The 15204-nt window shown below is 33.9% G+C and overlaps 1 pseudogene; it reads right to left on the bottom strand.

Annotated features, from left to right (window-relative positions):
- Positions 1-14022: 14022 nt before the first annotated feature.
- Positions 14023-14141, bottom strand: LOC120588555 (uncharacterized; annotated as a pseudogene).
- Positions 14142-15204: the final 1063 nt, after the last annotated feature.

The raw sequence follows: 15204 nt of genomic DNA, 5'->3' as shown, positions 1-15204 counted from the left end.
ACCTAGTTGTCATATGATATTGGGATAAGATAATTTTATAAATTACAACATTCGAAAGCACCAGAGGGCTTCAATTCTAGGAACAACATAAATAATATATTACAGTCCTAGTTAATTTCCATAGACACAGAAAGTAGTGAGTATATGTAAGCATTGTAAATTATTATTTTGAGAGGAGGTGATTAAAAATGTATAATGCTGCATTTGGGTATATTTCAGGGACAGATCATGCTATTAATATGCTTGCTTTGGATGTAGTCATGTCACAGAAACAGATGCCGGAAGCACAAAGCCCAACTGATTGAAGAAGTTACAAAGTATAAAGTAGCATAAGAGGATAATTTTGCAAGGTGAGGATGGTGGGTCCAAATTTAAAGACCCTTCAAATGGTAATTTACACTTGGTCGAAGTTCTCTTTCATTTTTGTTTACTATTTTCATTTACTACTAAAGAAGCAAACAGTAAGAAAGATCAACATTCAAAGTAGGGGCAGCTCTGCTTTATTCTTCTTGAGGACACACCAGTGGTCAGTGCAACTCTTACAGAGTAAGAAATCTGTCCTGTTAGAGGAGACCATGACAGCAAGGTTTTTAAGCCTTTTTTTTTTTTCAACCATTTTCCTGGGGACAGGTCAAATTATATAAATGCTGTTATATGGCCTAAGGCAGGCTGCTCCTTGTCCTACCACAAATATAAGAAGGGAAAAACAAACAGAAAGCAAAGAAAACCCTTTTGGATAGAGGTATAAATATGCTATAATCTGGTTATTTATTTTCTGAGGTTTCTCCACCTAGAACTGAGACAAATCTTATTTTAGCAATGTAATTCATTGGTATAGGTGAATTTTCTCCAAAGGAAAAAGGACATTAGATAAAGAAATTTCTTGCAACTAGACTATTGTAGTTCATTTTACATCTAAAATACTTAGAATTGGATTCTTTGAGTGCAAAAATGAACTATATAAGGATGTAATTTTGATTATTTAAGAGATTTATTATAAGTCTTTGGAGAGTTTTGTTTTAGTATTATTATTATTTTTTTAATAGAGACTCCCTGCCCCTTGGTGCTTGTGACTGTAAGAAATTAAAATAATTAAAAAATATATCAGTACATATTATGTATATGGTTCACAGCATGGTTTATAATAATTGACATTATTTATTGGCTAGATCTAAGATTAGAGGCCTATGAAACATTACCTAGCACAAAAAAATATAATCAAATGATCAACGATTTGACTATTTTTTTTTAATTAGTTAAATTATGGACTCATAATTTTCCAATATTTATCTAACAAAAGCTAAAATGGTTTTAAATTACAATGCTTTGTGAATGTAACTTTTTATATTGTTAAATTCTATGATAACTAACTTTCTGAGATAGGCAGTTCCTTTTTACATGTCTATCTTTTAAAATTAGTAGGTTTCTATGAACCATATTTGCTTCCTGAGTTCCTAGAAATCTATGCATGTATTATGATTAGGTTTACTAGTGGATCAATGATAATATTAGCAATTAAAATGTGCACATATCAACTCTTTTCTCATTTCTGAACTTTCCTTTTGCATCTATCCATCATTGGGCTGTCTTTGGTGGTTTGAGATTTTGGAGTGTGTGTGTGTGTGTGTGTGTGTGTGTGTGTGTGTGTGTCTGTGGTTGAGACAAAAAAAAAACAGGGAAGAATAAAGTAAGTTGAAGGATAATTTCTTCTTAGCGGCAAGAAATAAGATATCCATTAATTTATAGCTGTACATTGCAGTACTGTCTTTTCTACCTGTCTATAATACAAAGAGCAAACTGTTACCTGTTTTATCAATCTATTGTTGCGTAACAGACTAGTCCAAAACTTAACATAATCACCATTTCATTTGTTCATAATTCTCTCAGATGCTGTGAGGTGATTCCTCTGGTCTGGGTTAAGATAGTTGATCTCTATGGTGCTGTGACTAGGGCTGAAGAGTCTAGGGTGTTTTTGACTTTCATACTGGCAGGTTTAAGCAGTATACACTGATATGCCTTTTTTCTGTTTCATGTATCTCCTTGTGTTCCATTAAGCTAGTCTGGGCTTCTTCAAATGGCGATGAAAATGTTCCTAGCAGTTAGAGGGAACAAACTACAATGTAAATGTGATTTTCAAGTCTCTTTTTACATCCCACTTGTTAATGTCTAGTTAGTTAAAGTGAGTCACATGGCCAACTGCAGATGCAACAAGTGAAAGAGATAGAACTCACCTTTTGATGGCAAAGTCACATTGCAAAGATACTCGCATAGAGAAATGGAGGAATTTGTGGCCATGTTTTTGCAATCTGCCAATATATGGTTAGACACAATGGAAAACTTTTCTTCTGTAGAATTACTTATAAAATTATAAATATCAACAGTATTTTGTTCATAGGCATTCCAATCGAATTTTATCTCTGTTTTAATCTATATTGTGTAAGAGAAAGCATAAGAATAAAATACAATATAAAACAAGTTAGATAAAAATTTAGCCTTTGGGTGAATTGAAAATGAGATTGCTCAGTAGTATACTTTGATTATATTATAAAGAAACACCTATAATATAGTGTCTATAAGAATAAAGGCTACAGAAGTTGAATTAAGTTAACTGCTTTCCTGTCCAATTGAAGACTCATCTCATAAAACCAATAAATGAGAGCTGATGGAAACAAACCAAAGATTATTGACAGAAAATATACTGGCAGCCATGGAATACCTAAGCAAATTATGACTTAATCATACAGAAGATAGGGTTTTTAGTTTGTAATAAGGAAAAAGCAAACGAAATGAACATAGTATAAAGAAACAGATGCGCTGATTATTTCAAATGAGGAGGATAGGGCAATTGGATTTTCTACCACTCTGATTCAAATGTGAGTACCCAAGATGATTGTGACATTATAAATTATAATTTGCCATGCAGCTCTGTGCATGCTGTTTTTTACATTATAGCTACTATGTGGTTATTTCCTGTTTCAGACAGGAAACATACATCATGGACCAACCCTAGAGAAATAACTGGTTGTTGTCCCAGAAAGCGTGCAGTTAAGAGACATAAACAGTTATTATGTAGAACAAACAAGGTAAGAATACTGACTGCCCCCTGAAATTTAAATACTTAATGAGATGGAGAAACTTCTTGAAAATTAGTAAAAGAAAATAGACAAGATTCTAGAAAAAAATATACTAGGATTTATTAACCCTTTCTCAGTATCTAAGACTTACAATGCTGCACAAAATTCTGAGTCATCATTGTCTTGGCCTAAAGTGCTATATGTCTAGGAAAGTCAAAATTGGCACAGAAAAATAAATGAGAAAAAAATATGAAAATTTTATGAGCATTATGAATAGTAATAATAGTGAAACTGTTGATAATGTTAGCATCATGAAAAAATTTTTAGTTGATATCTCATGATACTTTATTTTCTATATAGTAGATATCTCACATTTTGTAGCAAACTTTGGGAGTATTTTAAATGCTTTTGGGGTAAATAGATTCTTTGTAAAGCTGGAAATTCTTAATCCAGAAGATTATTAGAAGAACTATCTTAGAGTCTAAAATTTATCCTGAAATGTATTCCAATGATATTAAAGGATTTTAAAAAGTGTAAAACTAATCAAATTTGCATTCTGGGAGGATCACAGTGGTAACAATAGAAGGAAGTTAGTGCAATTAGAAGGATATGATTATAATCCAGTTAATAAGGGATGAATGCCTGAAGAATGGCAGGAGAAATAGCAGAGGTGAAATGATTTCAAGGGATTTAGAAAGGGAGAATCTATAGGTCTTAGTTATTAATAATGAGAGTCAATAATTGAGAAGGGAGAAATCTAGAGCTATCTAAAATTAATGACATCAATTTTGGTACCATTTACTAATATAAAGAGCGTGGAAAAGGGACATGTTTTGAAATTTTGTGTTGAGGTGTTTTTGAGACATCTAAGTGAAAATGATCAAGAAGTATTAGAAGTATATACTTGGTGATCAACAGAGAATTGTAAACTAAGTACACAGGTAATGGAAAGAGCATGTTCTCATTCAGTCCAATGATACTTGTCAAATGTGTATATTATGACCCAGGTACTGAGCTTGGTGCTGATGGGACAATAGTAAACTAGACACCTCTCTTCAAATTTCTTATGGTCTACTGGGCAATGAGGACAACTGTTTTGAGCTACGGTTGGACATTAATATACATGACAAATGTGCTTGAATTGACTGGTTGGGTGAAAACAACCTCAATTATCTGTTTTGCAAAAACTAGTAATTAGAGATTCCATAGGATTATTTGAAAACTAAATATTATTTTCTTTCAACATTTGTGTTTTTAGTGCAAAAATAATGCATACTCATAATGCAAGATATAGATAAGTAAACTAAAATAATTCACAAAAATTTACAGTGTGCCTAATATATGTTGGATATTGTGGTGTATACTGATGATGAATTTCTTGCCTTCTCTACTTCAAAGATAAGTGTGCTTTTTCCTATTAGTGTAGAGGTTTCTACATGTAATATCCTCTTCTTTATTTCACCTTATTTACTTCTATTTGTCTTTCTAGTTACCACCTTATGTGTTTCTTACTATGGGATGCAATGATAGCTTCCAGAAAGATCAGATTATGTGTTTCCACTGCATCTTACACTTACCCAGCTCTTGGTGTAATTCCCAACATGTTGTAATTGCATTTACTGGTACACAGTAATTTGGCTAAAAATAGTTTGGTCAAAATCATTCATATTGGTCAACTTGACAGTATGTCCAAAATGACAATTTGATTGAAAATTATTATTTCTAGTCACAGGATTTGTTTTTTAACATTGATAATTTGAGCACATGTAAAGTTTATTTGTAACCCTTTGTGAGTCATCTTACATTTTTTACTAATTATTTCTGATTTTTCCTTTTTTAAAATTTTTCCTTTTAAATCATTTTTCCTCTCATTTTTCAGCCAATCATCCTGCTTTACAATCTTTGCAATTATAAAATATTGACATTATTTACAAAATTATTTCAAGCAAATTAAATGATCAATTATAGTGACTGAGATGAGAAGCTGGAAAACTTCGCGAGTCTTATAAGCCATTTGAGAAAGACGTTTGTTTCAGCATCTGATGTGAAGATTAACTTCTAGTAATTAACTTCCACTGTTAGTAACTTTATTCAGTGACAATTGGTCTCTGATTCTAAATCACTGTCACATATCTGGTAAAAAAAAAAAAAATTGAATGAAATACTCAATAAATGATATTTATTATTAGCTTAGATTATATGCCTAATCAACATCAGAAAACATTTAGCACTTGACTCGTTTAAAATAGAGCTATGAGCTGACGTTCTGTCTTTTACGTTTATATGGCCTAGGGATACAGGATCCCATGGCTAGAAAACTAAAAGAGCATGGAGCCAGTGTTCAAAAACATCATTATCCCCAGCTTAAGGTCACAGTCTCAGGTACATAGAATGGTTATCACCAGGAAAATGAGTTTGGCTTTTTTTTGCTTGATGATAGAGTGGCTTTTTCTGTAGGCCATCTGAGGTTCCCATGAGATTTTATCTAATTATGTTTTATCTTCCTATTGCTCTTGACTTTCTTCCAACCACTGTGCTGGAAAATGTAAGCGCCAATATGGCCTTTTAAGTCAAGAGTTCCCCAGTTATGTCTGTGTAGGCAGCAAACATGCCTGAATCATAAATCAAGCCAGAGCAATGCCATTTTATGCCTTCCTGCAGTGAGTGCCACGTTGAACTTCATCACCAGCTCCAGAGTCCTGGTCTGTGGCCTAGAGATAGAGACCCAATATCTGGGTCCTTCCAAGAGCCAGGATGCATTTTTTTAGTTACAAGTGTATTTTCAACACCCAGACTATCTCTTCCTATTTCAAGCAAAGGACTTTGGCTACAACTGTATAAAACATCAATCAGAAACACAGACACTTAAGTTCTACATTGCATGTTCAGAGAAGGACAAAACCAAGATCTTGCTCAGCATTTTAGGGCCTCATCCAGATAGTGCCTTGCAGGCAAAACAGGTGATTTAATCGGTATCATGGGGACAGAGCAGTGCCTGGCATTTCTGAAATGTAATTATCAACTTCCTTCTCTGTTCACACCACCGTACTCTTATTAATCAACAAATATTGAGCCTCTAGAATATGCCAAGGACTGTTCTAGGTGGTGAGGATACAGTTGTTACCAAAACCAAGTTTCTTCCCTAATAGAGTTTATAATTTTATTCAGAAATAAGTTATAGACCATGTTTTAATGCTTTATTATGGCATATGACTTTTATTCAACTGTGATTAAAAGATAGGGACATCACAAACTGCTGCATTTCCCTTTATGGCCTGTATATCTAACATGTGGTCAAAAGTAATTTGACCTCAGGGTACCAACTCTTTGAGAGTTTTAGTTTAGCTTGTGCACAGGAAATAATAAACTGGCAGAACTTAGTCCATACGTGCCATTCTCTGATGATGTCACATTCTCTGCATGTGTGAGACAACAATGGGTTACAATCAGGGAGTATTTGTCATTGAAATAAAGATTCTAATATTGATAGTTAAGTGCTAGAAGGTGATTTTTAGGTAATTTGCTAACATGAATGTTTCACAGTCACTGACGACAGCATGGAAAGCCATTGGCAAATATTCTCATTTCCATCATGAAATCTCAGGTCAGCATAATGACAGGGAGTGATGTTACTGTAAAGACTTTAAGTTTTCTTCCTCTTTTAGGTTATACAGTGTAAGCCTTTTAAAATCTCTGACAGTAATTTTCCATAATTTGATCATTTTTATTGTTAGTAGTAATGGTGAGGATGATAAAATTAGCCACATTCTGCTGCAGGAACAGTTTGATCTTGTGATTTTATTTTCTCCTGAATATCCAACAACTCCAAATAGTCTAACTCTAGGTTATAGTTCTGTAAAATGTAGGGTGAATCCTCTACTTGCTCTGCTGTGAGGTACAATTTTATTCCTTGGTTGCTAATTACAGGTGATGACACAGTGCCTCCTTTGTCTCCAGTGACTGAGCTAGAGAAATGTCGGATTTTGAACTCATCCTAGAGCAGGTAGAGCCCCATATATATATATGAGAGAGATGCGGGTGACAGACTGTTCTAAGATTTTGAGGCTGGTGATTCTATTGAATTGGGTCAGGCACAAAGGTGATAAGTCTGCTGACAGGAACAGAAGAGTTCGCCAAGTAGAAAAGCCCCAAAGGTGTGCAGGTTGATAAGTTCTATTGCTCTACTGCAACCACCAGGATTGATTAGGAAAGGGATAAGGCCTCTAATCAATTTTGAAGCATGAGAATGACATCATCAGAATTATGCTTTGAAAGTGTTAGTCTTACTTCCTAGTGGAGACCTATTTGTGTGCTGGTAAATCAACTGAAGTGTTTAATTTCTGTAGTACAAATACTTGCACCCTGGCCAGTTTTAAGCTACCAATGATTTGGCAAATCAATCAAAAAATCCCTGAGTGTTTAACCATTGGTTCCCATGAACCATTAGATGCTATCTCCAATACACCACTGGCCAGTGAGTGGTATTTTAGTTGTTTTTTTTGTTATTATTTATTTGATTGCTTGCTTGTTTTAATACCTATTTTGAGGTAGGACATTCTGGTAGAAGGCTGTTGCATTTAAACATGAAAATATGGATGCTGGTAGAAAAGCTGGTATAATTTTAGAGAGAGTGGGTAAGAATGAATATAAAGAAAAAAGATAACAGTTTTTGATTTTTAAAAATGTGATGAATTAAGGAATAGAAAGATTCAAGGATGACTGCAGGGTCAAGTTTGGGTACCTAGATAGATGGTGATCCTATTTATAGAGATAGGAAAGTAAAAGAAAAATGGCTTACTAGGATTAGTTATCAAACTCAGTTTTGGATATGCTGAGCATCAGATATTTAAAGACTTCCAAAGAGGTTTGTTCCGCCATGGAATTGATGATTATTAGAGCAGATTCTCTAATAAGCGAGTGATGGTGAAAAAGACAACACAATGTCAATATTCTCTCATTGAAGGAGGATGAAAGAAAGAAAAAGTGTGGGTCCTACTAGATTTTTTGTTGGCCTGGAAGGAAGTTAAAAGAATTCTTGGATGATATCCTTAATTTACTCAGTAAAGTAGGCTGAGGCATATGCAATATAGGAGCTTTGAGAAGACAGGTAAAAATTTAGAGGTATCTACTAAGGAGAATAAATAGAGATACCACAAAGAAAACTTCCTGGGTAGTATTAAAACCCAAACAAAATTAAATTCAGAGTAGTTTGACTCAATACTTTAAATAACTACTTGTCTTTTTAGTAATCAGAGATAGATTTGGTATGATATATTATTTGAACATATCCTCTAATTCAAACTTTCATGTATATTCAAAATCACTGTATATTCATTCCAAAGGCAGTCACTTTTATGGTGCTTGCCTTCTAAGAGTTTTGTATATTATTCACTCATTTCATTCTCATGGCAATCCTAGGAGACAAGTACTATTATTTTTTTGTTTTGTTTTAATATGAAGGAATCTAGTCAATGAGAATTAGTAGCTTGTTCAAGGTAATGCGACAGGGCTGATTACAACCAATATCTATAGAGTCTGCATAAACATTAATTATTTTGTTTTGTATTTTATCATATGCAAGTCAAGATAAGAGGATATAAAACAAGGCAATGTAAATACACACATATACACACACACAACCAGTAAGGCAATAAGTGAGCATCTTTATTAATTTTTCTTATTGATAACTTTAGGAAATACTTAATAGTTCAATATCGTATATAATCACAGATGGCATAATGTTTAAAAATGGAAGAAATATCTTCTATGATGCTCTGTGTGGAAGCAGTTTTACTCTCATCAAAAGTTGAGAAAAATCTGTGAATTCTCTTTGATCCCAGAATAGGAGCCATTCCCAGGCAATCATATAAGACCACAGTATTTAAAGGAATCTCTGCAGGATCAATAATATCATAAAATGTTGGAGTTATATAAGCACACATGAAGTTTCAGTATTTTAAGGCTTTGGTATACTATAATTACATAGATTGAGATGTCTCTGAAATTAGCATATCAGTTTTATTATAAGGGTATAATCAATACAAGTTAAGCAAAATGGCAAAAGAAAAATTTGACAGTTCCCTATCAGCTCTTGCATTTTGGCTTACTATTTAGAATGAAGGATTTTATATCATGTATATTTTTCTATCTATCTATACCAGTATACTAACATTAATATTAATTATTAGACAATTGAATTATAATGATTTTATTAATTTCAACTCATCAATTAAAAAAAAAACTAACTTAAATACATTTTTTTAAAAACAAACCAAACTGACATTTATAGCTAAAATTCTAGTGACCAGAGAGAACTGATCAATTAGGCTGCAGTCATCAAAGAATTTTTTCTAAGTCTGTCTGATAAACTTCAAAACATTACAATAGCACCACATCCCAAGTCACATTTTAAGTTATATTACTATTATATTTAAAAATTTTATATGCCTTGGATTTACTGTATGATTGCACTAATAGAGCTTTTGGTATCTCTGTTTTGCTGTGATGCCACAAAGTTTTCAGAGAGCACATAAGCTTTGGTCTCACCACTACTTAAAAGCATCAATCCAAAGAACAACATGCTTTTCAAAATAGCCTGTGGCATCCCAAACTCATTTATATTGTATTAGCTACTAATTCAGTAACGTGTTGCTTTTTTGTTGCTTTAATAACATGAACAATGCCTTTGAAAAAACCTTATGGTTCTTATTTAAGGACGAGAATTAGGGACATTTCTAAAGTTTCCCTACTGCTATTTTCTCAGCACATTCATCCGTTCCACACATCAATTTAGTTCAATAATTATTAAGAGTATATTATGTACCATTCAATGTGCTAAATGGTGGTGATACAAGGCTGCATGAGACATAAGAGCATTCCATGAGTTAATTGGGTTGTAATAAAGACACAGAGTATGGGACAAACTATAATAGAAGTATATTCATTAAACACATAGTAATTGGGTAACTATTATGTTCTGGACTCATATATGTAGCATAGTCTCTAAATAATGAAATATTTAACCTTGAGAAAAACGAATTTTCTTTTTTATTTTGCAGTATTTTATGTTGTCATTTTAAAAGTCGTTTATTTTTAATTACAATTGGCATACAATGTTATATTAGTATCAGATGTATAACATAGTGATTAGACATTCATATAACTTACAAATTAATCACCCTGGTAAATCTAGTATTTATCTGACATTGTACATAGTTATTACAATATTATTGACTATCTCTTATTCTCTACAGCCTCATGACTATTTTGTAACTACCAATTTGAGCTTCTTAATTGCTTCCCCCTTTTCACTCATCACCCCCCCACCACCACCAATCTGGCAAACATCAAAATGTTCTCTGTATCTACAAAGTTTGTTTCTGTTTTTTGTTGTTGTTGTTGTTGTTCTTGTTTATTTTGTTCTTTAGATTTCACATGTAAGTGAAATCATATGGTATTTGTCTTTCTTTATCTGACTTACTTCACATAGCACAATACCCTCTAGGTCCATCATGTTGTTGCAGTTGGCAATATTTCATTCTTTTTTATGACTGAATAATATTCCATTGTATATATGTACCACATCTTCTTTATTCATTCATCCATTGATAAACACCCAGGTTGCCTCCATATCTTGGCTATTGTAAATAATGCTGCATTAAAAATATAGGTGCACATGTCTCTTTAAAGTAGTGTTTTATGTTTCTTCGTATAAATATCCAGGAGTGGGATTACTGGATCCTTCTTTGTCTCTTGTTATAGTATTTGTTTTAAAGTCTATTTTGTCTGCTATTGGTATTACTACCTCGGCTTTTTTGTTTGTTTAGTTTTCATGAAATATCTTTCTATCCCTTTACTTTCAATCTGTGTCTTTCGATCTGAAGTGAGTCTCTTGTAGGCAGCATATGTAAGGGTCTTGTTTTCTTATCCATTCAGCTACCTTATGTCTTTTGATTGGAGCATTTAATCCATTTACATTTGAAGTAATTGTTGATAGATATATAGTTATTGCCATCTTATTCACATTTTTAATCTTTTTTTTATTCTTTTTAAAAAGTCCTTCCAACATTTCTTGTAATACTGGCTTGGTGATGATAAACCCCTTGAGGTTTTTTTTTTTTTTTTTTTTTTTTTGTCTAGGAATCTCTTTATCTGTCCTTCAATTCTAAATGATAGCTTTGCTGTGTAGAGTAATCTTGGTTGTAGGTCCCTGCTTTACATCACTTTGAATATTTCCTACCAATCCCTTCTGGTCTGCAAAGATTCTATTGAGAAATTAGCTGACAGTTTTATGGGAGCTCCCTTGTAATTAATTAATTGCTTTTCTCTTGCTGCTTTTAGATTGATTGTCTTTGTCTTTAATTTTTGGCATTTTAATGATGATGCATCTTGGTATTCATCTTGTTTGGATTCATCTTGTTTGGGACTCTCTGTTTCCTGGGCTTATATGTCTATTTCCTTCTCCAGGTTAGGGAAAATTTCTGTCATTATTTCTTGAAATAGGTTTTCGATTCCTTGCTCATTTTTTCTTCTTCTGGTATCACTATGATGTGAATCTTGGTATCTTTGATGTTGTTCCAGAGGCCCCTTAAACTTTACTTTTTTGGATTCTTGTTGCTGTTCTGATAGGCTGTTTTCTGCTACCTTATCTTCTAAATTGCTAATTTGATCCTCTGCTTTATCTAATCTACTGTTAATTCTTACTGTTATTCTTCAATTATTTTCTTCATTTTTGACTTTTTTTTTATTTTCTATCTCCATTTTTCTTTTCTATTTCTTTGTTTAAGTTCTCACTGAATTCATCTACTCTTCCTCTAAGTTCATTGAGCATCCTTATAACCAGTGTTTTGAACTCTGCATCTTATAGATTGCTGGTCTCCATTTTGTTTAGTTCTCTTTCTGGATCCTTGTTCTTTCATTTGGGACATGTTTCTTTGTCTCTCCATTTTGGCTGTCCCTCTGTGCTTGTTTCTATGTATTAGGTAGCTCTACTCTGTTTCCTGGCCTTAGTAGAGTGGCCTTATCTGTGCCCTCCTGTTGTTGAGCTTTGGTTGCTGTTTGCACGTCAATAGGAGAGACTGAATTGCCCCTTGGGCAGATTGGTTGTGAAGACTGGACAATGACTATAGTGGAGGAATTGTTGTCCAGGTGCTGACCCTATGGAGCAGGATTCACTTTAGCAGGGCTCTGGTGCCTGCCCAGTTTGTCTTTGGGTGCATCGCTCTCAAATGTGGCCCTGGGTGGTACTCTGGCTCTGACCAAAGCTGGCCCCTGGGTGTGCAGGCCAGGGCATTCTGGGAGAAGCCCCACTGCAAGCCATGTTCAGCTGCAGGCTTTTCTCTGCCCAAGGCCACCAAGCAATCTGCAGATGGCCACAACTCATGCTGGGCTTAGAGATGACCCAAGAGGCCAAGCCATGAATCAAGGCTGGCTGCAGGCAGTGCTGGGGTGGGGGTTACTCAGCAAATGGAACAGGGCACAGCGAGGCTAGATATTGCTTATTTGGGTTTTATAAACCTTTTAGAAATTTTAGGAAAGTTTGCAGCACAGCCAAGACAGGCCATTTATATGGAAAATCCACTACAAGCCTCTTGGGCGCCATAGTTGGGTGGGAAGGGGCCAAAGGTGAGTTTTCTTGAAGAAGATGACATCTAAGCTACGTGGTACTGAAATTAAATTGCAGCATATACAAAGATAGAGATGTGAAATAGCAAATTTGAGAATATTCAAGTAGTTTGATATTGCTGAATTATATAGTGCAAAATCAAAAAAGGGATCAAGAGTCACATCATGAAGGGTTATAAAATCTCCTTTAATTATAGCTATAATCACTATAATACCTTCAGGTGTTCTCAATTCCATATCAAATCAATCTTGAATATTTATATATGGAAATAAAGATTTTTTAATGTTCTGATACTAGCCTACCTTTCCATCTTTAGAAACTCATTCTTTAGCTCCAGGCAAATTTATTCTTTGCTATTCTCCTAAAATATTTGGCATTCTTACCTTGCCTTTTTGTTCATACTGTTCCCTGTCCTTGTGAAGCTACATGTATTCACCATGATTTCACTCTTCCTTGAAGCCACAGTTCAAAAGGCACAATTTCATACAATATTCAAAGATTTCATAACTGAGCATCTTATCTTCCTAGAAATCCCTGGGTTCCTATAATTCAATTCATTTTTTTCTTTTAGAAACTTTCACAACATTGAAATTTTAATTTGTGTGTGTTTTTTGTTTGTTTGTTTGTTTTTCCTTCTCCATAAGTTTAAAAGTTCCTTTAACCAAACGATGTGTCTTACTAGTCTTTTTATTTCTTGACACCTATGTTAATTAGAAGAGCATAAGATATAGTACAAAACAAACAAATAAACAAACAAACTCCCAAAATAGTAGTTCTACTCAATAGAAGTTTATTTCATTCTCACAGAAAAGTCCCAGACAAGTGGAGGTTGGCCGTGTAGCACTCCTCTACACATTCAGGAACCCAGACTGTCAGAGATGCTGCCACTTTTACCAAGCACCTTCCATGACTAACATTGACATTAACATTCCAGCCAGCAAGAAGAGAGAATGGGCTTGAGATGTTTTTATAAGCCAGACACACCTCACTATAGTCTCTTAACTTTAGTTTGGTCACATGGCTACACTTAACAGGAGTCAGACATTTGTAGTCCAGATAATTTCAGTGTTCACCTACTGACCTTTTATGTTAAGTTATTATAACACCTTACATATAATAATATTAGCCAATATTTATAGAGCATTCATTATGTTAGTTTTTCCTAAGTTACTAACATATATGAACTTATTTATAAATTCTTGTAAATATACTCTCCTCTCTTTTTTATTTTTTATTTTTTTTAGGTGAGGCAACACTTGGTTGACCTTACAGATTGCAGGGATCTTGTCAGCTTACAATCCCTTATTTTTTTTTTATTTTTTACTCCAACAGCACCTGATCTCCCTAGGTGGTCTCCCATCCAAGTACTAACCAGGCCCGACCCTGCTTAGCTTCTAAGATCAGACAGGATCAGGCTTGTTCAGGGTGGCATGGTCATAGACTACTCTCATAGCTCTTATAGTCAAAGAGATGGAAACAAGGAGATTTCAAAAACTTTACCAAGGTCACATAGCTAGTATGTGGTAAAGCAACTGTTTGATCCCAGGGTCAAACTGCCTTTAGGAGACACTATGCACACTGTTTTCAGGAGAGTAAACTCTATGTAAACACTATGCACACTGTTTTCAGGAGAGTAAACTCTCAATAGATGTTCATTGAATGAATACAGTGAAGGTATTTCAAATAAGTAATTAACTCTAGGACTCAAGATTGAAACATTAACATTCACATTTCAGTTTCCATACATACAAGATGGGAAAAATGTTTACTTGAGCTATTTTAGGAGTCTACTTGCAAAATGTTTACAAAGCGCCTTTAAAAAGGCATTATGGAATGGTTTATAGTATGATAGTTTTATATATTATATGGAAATCTTAAGCAACAGGTAATTTTTCCTACTTTATTATTTACTATAATTCTTAATAAACAAACGTCTATGATAAATTCAGCTTACCTACCCTTCATTTAAACATTGCCTGGAGGTGGCTGGTGTGCCAGACATCCTGGAGACGCTGTATTGATAGCTGAGGCTCTGAGTAAATCAATGGACGTGTGCCTTGAAACCAGTTCAAAAAGGATTTTCACCAATCCATTGAAGAGTACTGAAGGTAAAATTGTAATGGAAAGGCCTTCAGTGAGTGGGGTCATCATTCTTATAGTTTGTTTTTACTTTTTAATATAAAGGTAACTAATATGTCTTAATAGGTCATCACTTTTTAGATTTATGCTCTATTCTATGTGATCCCCTCTACCAAGAAAAGCATTTATTGATTTCACTTTGAGCGGCCAACTGCTAACGTGAAGTCTCTTGGCTCAATCGACCAAACCCAAAGCATTTGCAAAGCATTAACCCTGAATTATTTTAAGAAATATTTCTTAAGTCTCTCTTTTACTAATTGAGAGAAATGTATTTAATGCTTCATAGGCATAACATATTTTAGGACTGGGTTTATGTATGTTTTTTATTATCACAAATATACAGTAGTGACTGACATCTTTGAATTC

Source organism: Pteropus medius, unplaced genomic scaffold, assembly GCF_902729225.1.
Source record: "Pteropus medius unplaced genomic scaffold, Ma_sr-lr_union100, whole genome shotgun sequence".
Classification (NCBI taxonomy): domain Eukaryota; kingdom Metazoa; phylum Chordata; class Mammalia; order Chiroptera; family Pteropodidae; genus Pteropus; species Pteropus medius.
The sequence above is the reverse complement of the archived record's forward strand: the minus strand, read 5'-3'. Positions and strand labels throughout refer to the sequence as shown.